The following is a 9,019-nucleotide window of genomic DNA, read 5'->3' on the forward strand; positions in this document are numbered from 1 at the left end:
CTTGAACACAAGGTTTGGAGGGATCCCTGATATTTGTCCTTTGTGAGATGTAACAGATGGGTAGTTCAAGGTACCTTTAAAAAAATTAAAAAAAAAAAAAAAATTGGGAAGGGTGGACTGGTTTCAAGTTTAAAGGTGGCAGGTGCACAAGAGATAAGACTTAATGAATGATCAAAAAAAAAGTCAGCCTTGAGTAGTTAAAGGACCACCTTCCTTCAGCTTTATGTAATTTCTCCTGGTTGTTACTTTCTGCTGCTTCCCTATCCTTGACTGACCTTGGGCTAATTGCATACGTCAGCACAAGGTTACACTCGCTATTTTGTCTCTTCAAATGGCAAAGGCAGCTTTTTCTGAATGCAGAACTGTGCAGATGAGATACAAGCATTTAAGGGGAATGTTAATGGAAAATTAACCCTTTTGCTAAACAGCAGTGAAAATTAAGTTGTTTTACTCTATTTTGCTCAAGTCTTGAAAGTTTGAGTTACTTGGTCTGTCTGCAAAAAGGAAAAAAAAAAAAGTAAGGGAAGGGAGAAAGAGTAGCAAGAAAATAAAGATCTCTTATTAGTATAAATAACATATATATGTACGAGTTATATTTCTAGTAGAATAGGAGAAGTTCTGGGGGTTTATTTTCTATGCTCAGTTCTGTGATTTTATTTTTTTCTTAAATGTAGCTTTACAAGGGGAAAGTAAGAACACTTAAATGATCAAGGGAGAACATGTTTTAAAATCAAAGTGGTTCTACAGCTCTAAGGTATACATCATAATACCAAGCCTCAACAGCCACAGTGTTGATTAAATTCTGTCTGCAATTACACAAAATTTTTATAACCCTAAAAAGATTATGCAACTGAGAAACAAGTGGCCATTCTGTATTCTATAGAGGTAAGGTGTCATAAAATGAGAAAGGGCGAAATAATCTGAAATGTGAAGGAGTCTTGTCTCTTCTGAATAAATTGCTTTTGACCCAGCTGCCTTACTGGACCTGTATTTTCACCTGTATCTTCGTATCTGGAATACTGCTGGACAGCTGACTGGTATCAGATTTAAAGCAACAATTTAGCCCACTATGTCAATTTATATTAAATAAGTCAGTAAACATCTATATTTGAATTGAAGCACAGAAAGATACAGGAGACTGTCTGTAAGCAAGTTCAGTGGCAGGAACTCTGTCTTCCTCCTATCTTGAGGTATATTTTTATTTGTAGAAAAACTTGAAGAATACTTTCACTGCTGGTTAGATTGCTGCATATGTAACAGTCAGGAGATGCACAGGAATGTTCAGTGCCATTTTTTCGTAGAGGCAAGAATTTTCTGCTGCAGTTCTCTGTAATAAACACACTTCGCTTTATCGAGAAACTCAACTTACTGCAAAGCTGTTACTTGGCTGGAAATAGCCAAATTGTCTTGCCAAATTGCCACCAGTTGCCCTCTGTAATGTCCAATTTGGCATTTATAATAAATTAGAATGAAATAATTATGGCTTTCCTAGAGAAAATGGACAAGATGAGAAGTCAACTATTTTGAAATATTACTCGCTTTGTGATGAACTATAGTATTAGCAACAAAGTACTTTATATGTAACAAGCAGAGAGTAACAAGTGTTTGACTAATACAGCAAAATACTCTCCTTCTAAATGCCTTCAAAGTGGCTGTAAATGCATTCTGGTGAAAAATGACTTAAAACTACATTTCAGATTTGTCTGTTGACACTAATTAGTCTAATTTTTTCCCCAAATGTGAATGAAAAAGTATATTTGCATACCTGCTAAGGATAAAGCTCGTAATTTAAATTCATGCTCAAAAAAGAAAGCTGAGTGCATGAGGCCACTGTGCTTAATTTTAGTACTGCATTTATGTTACAGTAGTGTAACTTGTAGGAATTGTTTTATCACTGTTTTGATTCTCATTCAGAAACAAATTTCAGACTTATGGCCCAGAAAAAACTGAATTTGTATTGTACGATTTCAGGTACTAAGCTGTCTGATATGAATCTTCTAATAATGAACAATTTAATGGAAAGCAATATAATTTAAGATGACAGTACAGTAGCTGCAAGTGTCAAAATCCTCAGTCAATTTCTAAAATGAATATAAAATGTTGCTGTAGTTCCTCACAGAATAAAGGTTGTAGGACAAAACTTTTGCCTTATCCTGGGCCTAAGCTGGAAGGCCATTCTAAGCTTGCTTGAGAAGAATCAGAACAAAATACTGTAAGGATATAACTTCTTAAAACCAACCCCAAACCCTCCTAATTTCTGATGTTATATAGATCAGGAGTGTTCTGTAAGGTGAAATATGTGAACTCCTAGCATGATGAAGGGATTCATAACCATTGGCTATTAAGAAACTGATGTATGTGTGTCAGTTGTATCTAAAATAATTGACTGTAAGAAAGGAGGGGAGGGTCTGGAGACTTTTTGTGTTTCTGTTTGCTGTAATTTTAAAGATGGCTGTGTATTATTCCCAAGAGGAAGGAGTGCAGCTACTGTGGCAGCTGTGGCTTTTCCCAGGATGAGGTTGGGAGAAAGTTCCTTCCTGGTTGGGTGTAGGAGAGGAGATCTGTGAATACTCTGCAGTGATAGCAAAGCAATTGTTCTGGGGAAGACAAGCTGGGAGTGGGGGGAATGGCCTGAGGGGAAGAAATCTCACCCTGTAATCTGGGTGGGTGGGTGTGGAGGAAAAGATCTCACACAGCAGAGGAGAAACATTCTTCTAGGAATAGGTACAGGGCAAAATTCTTTGCATGTGTAAACCAGCCTTGAATGTCACTAGATTTGTTTTTTCCCCTTGGGTCTTTTTTCAACAATCCAGTTACTGAGGGCACTGTTTGTTCATTTGTTTGCTTGTTTGCTTCTTCTGGGATATGCTTCTGGTGAATCTTGTAACTATTTTTTTTCCACTTCCTTGAGGGCATTTTTGCACTTAAGTGTCACTTGTGTATCAGTGCCAAAATTCCACCTGTAGGATAACTATTAGTTGCGTTGATGAACTTCTGGAGTCTTTCAGGAAGCTTTGGCCTGCTTCACTTGCCAAGGGAACCAGGTATGTGAAAGTTTAAGCCATAAGGTAATTCTGAGAGACGGCATCCAGAACCTGTTTATTAAAGTTTACCACATCATATTACACAGATTTATAAATGTATTATGCTAAATTTTAAAATAATCTTTGTGAGTCCCCAGCCAAGCAAGGCATTTTTGTGGTGAGAGGGTTCAGTGAGCTCAGACTCCCCTCCACAGCCTGCAGGACAGCATCCTCCATGATGTGAGTGAAAGTCCACGTCAACATTCCAGCTCACCGAAAGGGTGAAAAATAAAAATTTCTATGACCTTTTTTTTGGCACGGAGGTGATCGTCTAAGGTAAGCCGTGTGTCTGGCATCAAGATGCTACTGAGAACTCTGCCAGCTACATCAGTGGCAACAGATACCAGCCTTTGAGGTGGGATGGAAGGTTGCAAATTAAAACGGAGAGCCAGGGGAAGGCCTGGTGAACTTGGCACCTCTGCTACTACTTCGAGACTTCTTGTATAGAGTGGCCGTGCACCGGATGAGCATTGTTTGGCATCAGCAGCCAGAGGTGAGGTGTGGGCCGTGCAGTCGTCATGTGTGTGTAGTGGTAGTTCATCTAAGGGAACAATGTGACTGCTGCGGTTTATTCTGATACCGAGTAGTAGAGAAAGGGCATGCTTCCAAGAGTTTGCAGAAGGGTAGATTTGGTTGTGGCTTTTTTGGCAGCTGGTTCTGTTAAACGACCACAGAGAGTCAGAAAGCTGGCAATAATTATTCAAAAATAATGGATGCGGATACTGTTAATAGGAATTAATTAGAAGAGACAGCTCTCTGGTTGTTAGAGATGCCATTAAGACTGGGGGAAGTGTGTGAAACTGATTTTAAGTGTTGAGTTGCAAGCGCCAATTACAGCAGCAGTTGAATATAGTTGTAAAGGTATCCCAAAGGCCAGCAAAAAAAAAAAAAAAAAAAAATTAATTCCAAGTAGATGTCACCTTCAGTGATGAAACTGCAAGAGCAATCACTGCCACACAAGTTTTAAGTAACTGATGCTAGAACACTTGCCTTTGGCTTTGTTGAACCACTGTCCCATTAACACTTGCATGATCACAGAGGTGTCTTAACTTATTTTTGAAATGCTGGATCTTTTTAAGTGAAAACAACAATAACGTTCATCATCTGATGAATGCCTCGGTATTAGCATTGGGTTCACTCTTGCATGGTGGGGTGGTGCGTTAGGTCTGTAGAGCCTAAAACACGTGAAGCAATACGTAGAAGGCAGCCTGCAGCACAAATACTGCCTTCTTAAAAAAATTCAATGACCGATTCAGTTTATCACTAGTAACAATAGCCTTGTTTTATATCAACAAGCATGGAAGATACTGACTGTCCCCTTTATATCATGAAGCAATCAGACAATGCATTTTGGTATCACGTATCTCTTTAGAACAGTGCATCTGTCATGTTTAGCAGATTGATACCTTTTATGTTATTGTCGGACCATGAATAAAGGGTTCTGTTATTTACTATTTTTTTTCAAAACTGGGTGTTCCCTCTTCTCCCCAGTAGTCCTATTTTCACCAGATAAGAACAAGACAGCAAGAAGCTTTACATCCAACTCCCATTTAAGGATTCTTTTCAGTGCTTTCCACACACTAGCTTTCGTGTTCCTAGTAAAGCCTGACAAAGTCTTTTAGCACCTCCTTTGCACTATCCTTCAAGCACTTTAAAATAGATTTGTTGCAAACAACTGCAGCCAGCTCTTGACTACCTCTAACTATAGGTAGCTACCAGTTCATAACACTGTAAATGTTTGAGACATGCTGTGAATCTCTCTGACAGCTGTTAATTTATGTTTACCTCCATTTAATGTTACATTATTTTCTGTCAACCTCTCAGCAGTTTTACACTTTCCGTTTTCCAGGTGTGTTTTGCACATCGACTCTTCCTTCAGTGATCTTTACTGTGTCCCTGAAAAGCTTTTATGATCATTTTAAACATTTAAGATTTTTCTCATTATTTGCTGGACAGAATGAAGAATCAAATAATTCAGAGGCTGAGCGAAAATGGACTGAGATGTATTAGGGTTTGTTACAAACTAGCTAGGATTTATCTCAGCCTCTAGAACTTCTTAACAAAGGACATCTGTGTTGGACGTATTCCATATTTTATATATATACCTCACTAAAAAGACATCTGCTTATTTAGATGTAAAGCATGATTGCAGCCTGTGGTTTTGTTTGTCTGTGACTATGCTAGCAAAGTAAAAGGTGCCAGGGCCCAGAGCTGGAGGCTGGAAGCCCACTGCTTACACGGTTAAAGTGTTGTCAGCAGGGTGCCTGCGCTTGGTCCAGGCCCAGCAGGATTCTCCCAAGCAACCCTTGGCAAGGTTCAGGGGTTAGCTCAGCCCCAGCTGATAATGCAGAGACAGCCATCCTGGTTTGGTGGTTAAAATTGTTTAATAATGTGGTTAGGGCCATTGGCATGAGACAAGCGGCCTCAGAAAAGGAGTGGGCACCAGTACTCTTCAGTTTGTTAGTGTGGGTAGAATTCAAAATTGAGGAATGCAGCAACAGGTACTCCTTACCTTCTCTGCACAGGAATTCGGAATTTTGTTGTCTGTAAATATGCCATTACCTGCCCTTCTACAGAGAGTCCTACACTATTAGAAACTTGATCCAACAGTGAATGAACTGAGAGGCACACACCCTAGTCTCCTGGAGGGAGGAGAAAAACCCAAGGATGCTGGCTGCTGAAAAACTTCAAATCGAAAGTCAGGGTTGTGAGTATACAGGAAGAAGACATTTCAGGGTTACACTTAATCTGGTGAAATCTTGGATGCACTGAGAGTGGCGGACCATAAATCAAAAAGTCAATTTCAGTTGAGGGGTTTTCTAATTTTACTTGAATGTTAATTACTTAGTTTAGATTAAAAGACCCAAAGAAAGGGGATTTAGGACTTCTATTTTGGACTGTTTTCACTAGCACCTGTAGAGGACTTCAAAAGAAAAGGATTTCAGCTGGAAAAACAGAGCAGAGGTGCTGCTGTGTTGTTAGAATTTAAGAAGTATGTAGTGTTTTGTTTTGTTTTTAAATGTGATTAGGTAGGTGAGTACCTCTTCCTGATTATTTTTCAAGAACATTTACTACTTTGAAAATACATTTTAAGTAGTAAACAGCACTGGGGCTCAGGTCTGAGCATTAGAAATCAGCTGCCTATGTTATTAAAATTGTCAGCAACTACTATGCAGGGTCTGAGGAAAGGAGTTACCATCATCATCATCATAGAATGGTTTGGGTTGGCAGGGGCCTTAAAGATCATCTAAATGCAACCCTCACTGCCAGGGGCAGGACACCTTCCACCAGACCAGGTTGCTCCCAGCCCCGTCCAACCTGGGCTTGAACCCTTCCAGGGAGGGGGCAGCCACAGCTGCTCTGGGCACCCTGTGCCAATGCGTCACCACCCACACACTAAAGAATTTATTCCTTACATCTAATCTAAATCTTCTCTCAGATTAAAACTGATATCCCTTGTCATATCACTACATGCTGTTGTAAAAAGTTCCTCATCGGATCCCTACCCTCCCTGATCAAGACTCCCTCCCCACCTTTCCTGTAGCCCCCTTTAAGTACTGTCAGGCCGCTATAAAGTCTCCCCAGAGCCTTCTCTTCTCCAGGCTGAACAACCCCAGCTCTCTCAGCCAGCTCCTCACAGGGGAGGGGCTCCAGCCCCCCTGATCATCTTTGTGGCCTCCTCTGGAAACACTTGAGCAGGTCCATGTCCTTCTTATGTTGGGGACCCCAGAGCTGGACACAGCACTCCAGACGGGGTCTCACAAGAGCGGAGTAGGGGGGCCAGTCACCTTCCTTACCCACTGGCCCCACTGCTCTTGATGCAGCCCAGGACACAGTTGGCTTTCTGGGCTGTGAGCGCCCATTGCTGGCTCACAGTCAGTTTTCCATCCACCAACACCCCCAACTCCTCCTCCGCAGGGCTGCCCTCAATCCACTCCTCTCCCAGCCTGTATCTGTGTTTGGGATTGCCCCAACCCACGGGCAGGACCTTGCACTTGCCCTTGTTGAACTTCACGAGGTTTGCACAGGCCCACCTCTCCGTCCTGTCCAGGTCCCTCGGGATGGCATCCCTGCCCTCCAGTGTCTCGACCGCACCACACAGCTCGGTGTCATCAGCAAACTTGCCGGGGGTGCCCTCAGTCCCACCGTCTGTGTCACTGATGAAGATATTAAAGAGTACCGGTCCCAATACAGACCGCTGAGGGACATCGCTTGGCACCGATCTCCATCTGGATGTCGAGCCATTGACCACTACCCTCTTGGATGCAACCATCCAGCCAATTCCTCATCCCCCAAACAGTCTACCCATCACGCCTATATTTCTCCAGAAGTCCAGATAGACATCAGTAGCTCTTCCCTTGTCCACTGATGTAGTCACTCCACCATAGAAGGCCACTAAGTTGGTCAGGCAGGACTTGCCCTTGGTGAAGCCTGCCAAGGCTGTCTTGAACCACTCCCCTGTGCTCTGTGTGCCTTAGCGTGGCTTCTAGGAGGATCTGCTCTGTGATCTTCCCAGGCACAGAGGTGAGGCTGACAGGTCAGTAGTTCCCAGGGTCCTCCTTTCTACCTTTTTTAAAAATGGATGCGATATTTCTCTTTTTCCAGTCACCGGGGACTTCCCCTGCCTGCCATGACTTCAAATATCCTGGAGAGTGGCTTGCCAACTACCTCAGCTGATTCCCTCTGGACCCTGGGATGCATCTCCTCAGGTCCCATAGACGGATCTTCCCTTACAGTGGGAGGGACTTTGCTCCCCCAGCCCCCATCTTGCGGTCCATCCACTCAGGAGGTGTGGGAAGAAAAGTTGCCAGTGAAACGTGAGGCAAAGAAGTTGTTGAGTACCTCAGCCTTCTCACCTGTTATAACGAGTTTGCCAGTCTGGCAAACGGAAATGTCCTGTTGGGGTGTGAGAATGTACTGTAATGTTTAACTCTCAGTAACCAGAAACGTCAATACCAGAAGCTCAGGGGGAACCTCTGTTTTTAAGTTACTGATTCTCAACTCTGGCATAAATCAATTCGTCCTTAACTTGGGCATTTACCTGACGGATGGAAAGCTGCTGTGATGTTATTCTAAGAGACTGTCCAATTTTTTTCCTTTTTCCAATTTTTATATGGCTTTCCTATAGCACAGGTGACTTACCCCAGACTTCTGCTTGTTCATCTGCTGCTTTCTCACTTTCTCTCTAACTCCTTGTTCATCCCTTGAAAACAGCAAAACCAAAACTAGAAAAACCTGACAACTAGCAGGCTCTGCAGTAAATATTTCTGGTAATTTATTAGGCAACTCCCTTCTGTTTGTACAAAACAAATTTTCCAGAATTCTCTGAAACTTAACTATGTCTTGAAATGTAAGCTTTGAGACATAAAGTTCTGATGAAATTGCGATTGACAGGATCCATGTGATCCTTTCGTTAAAAAGTCAGTATATTATTTGCCATGCTACCTAGATTTCATGTGGGTAATTCCTCTTGCAGCTCAACAGAATACCCCTCCTTCTCAAACCCTATGATTTTTATGAATTGTATTAGACTACATGGGAGAAATTATGTTTTCTGTTTTTATTTCTCAAATTATGTGAATTTGGCATTTTATGTTTTTGCTCAGATCTAGATAAAAGTAAACTGTGAAAACCTCAGCTTTCATTTCTGACAGATAAAACTTAAAACATGGCTCAACTGCTTCTTAAGAACAAAAATATCTTGCACGCAAACAAAAAGAACCTCAGTAGTTTTAGATAAGGATTTTGAAGGATCCCAACTCCTCAAATGCTGACATGCAGGTTTGTCATGACTTATATTTTAACTAGGTAATTCAAACTTTAGTTGTATTTAGGTGGAAAGGTCAGAGAATCCTACACAGTAATTTCTCTCTTACATCACTTTCAAACAAATACATAAAAAACCTGACACGTGAACTAAATAAACATAGCTTTAT

The sequence above is a fragment of the Tyto alba genome, unplaced genomic scaffold (assembly GCF_018691265.1).
Source record: "Tyto alba isolate M040663 unplaced genomic scaffold, T.alba_DEE_v4.0 Super-Scaffold_40, whole genome shotgun sequence".
Classification (NCBI taxonomy): Eukaryota; Metazoa; Chordata; class Aves; order Strigiformes; family Tytonidae; genus Tyto; species Tyto alba.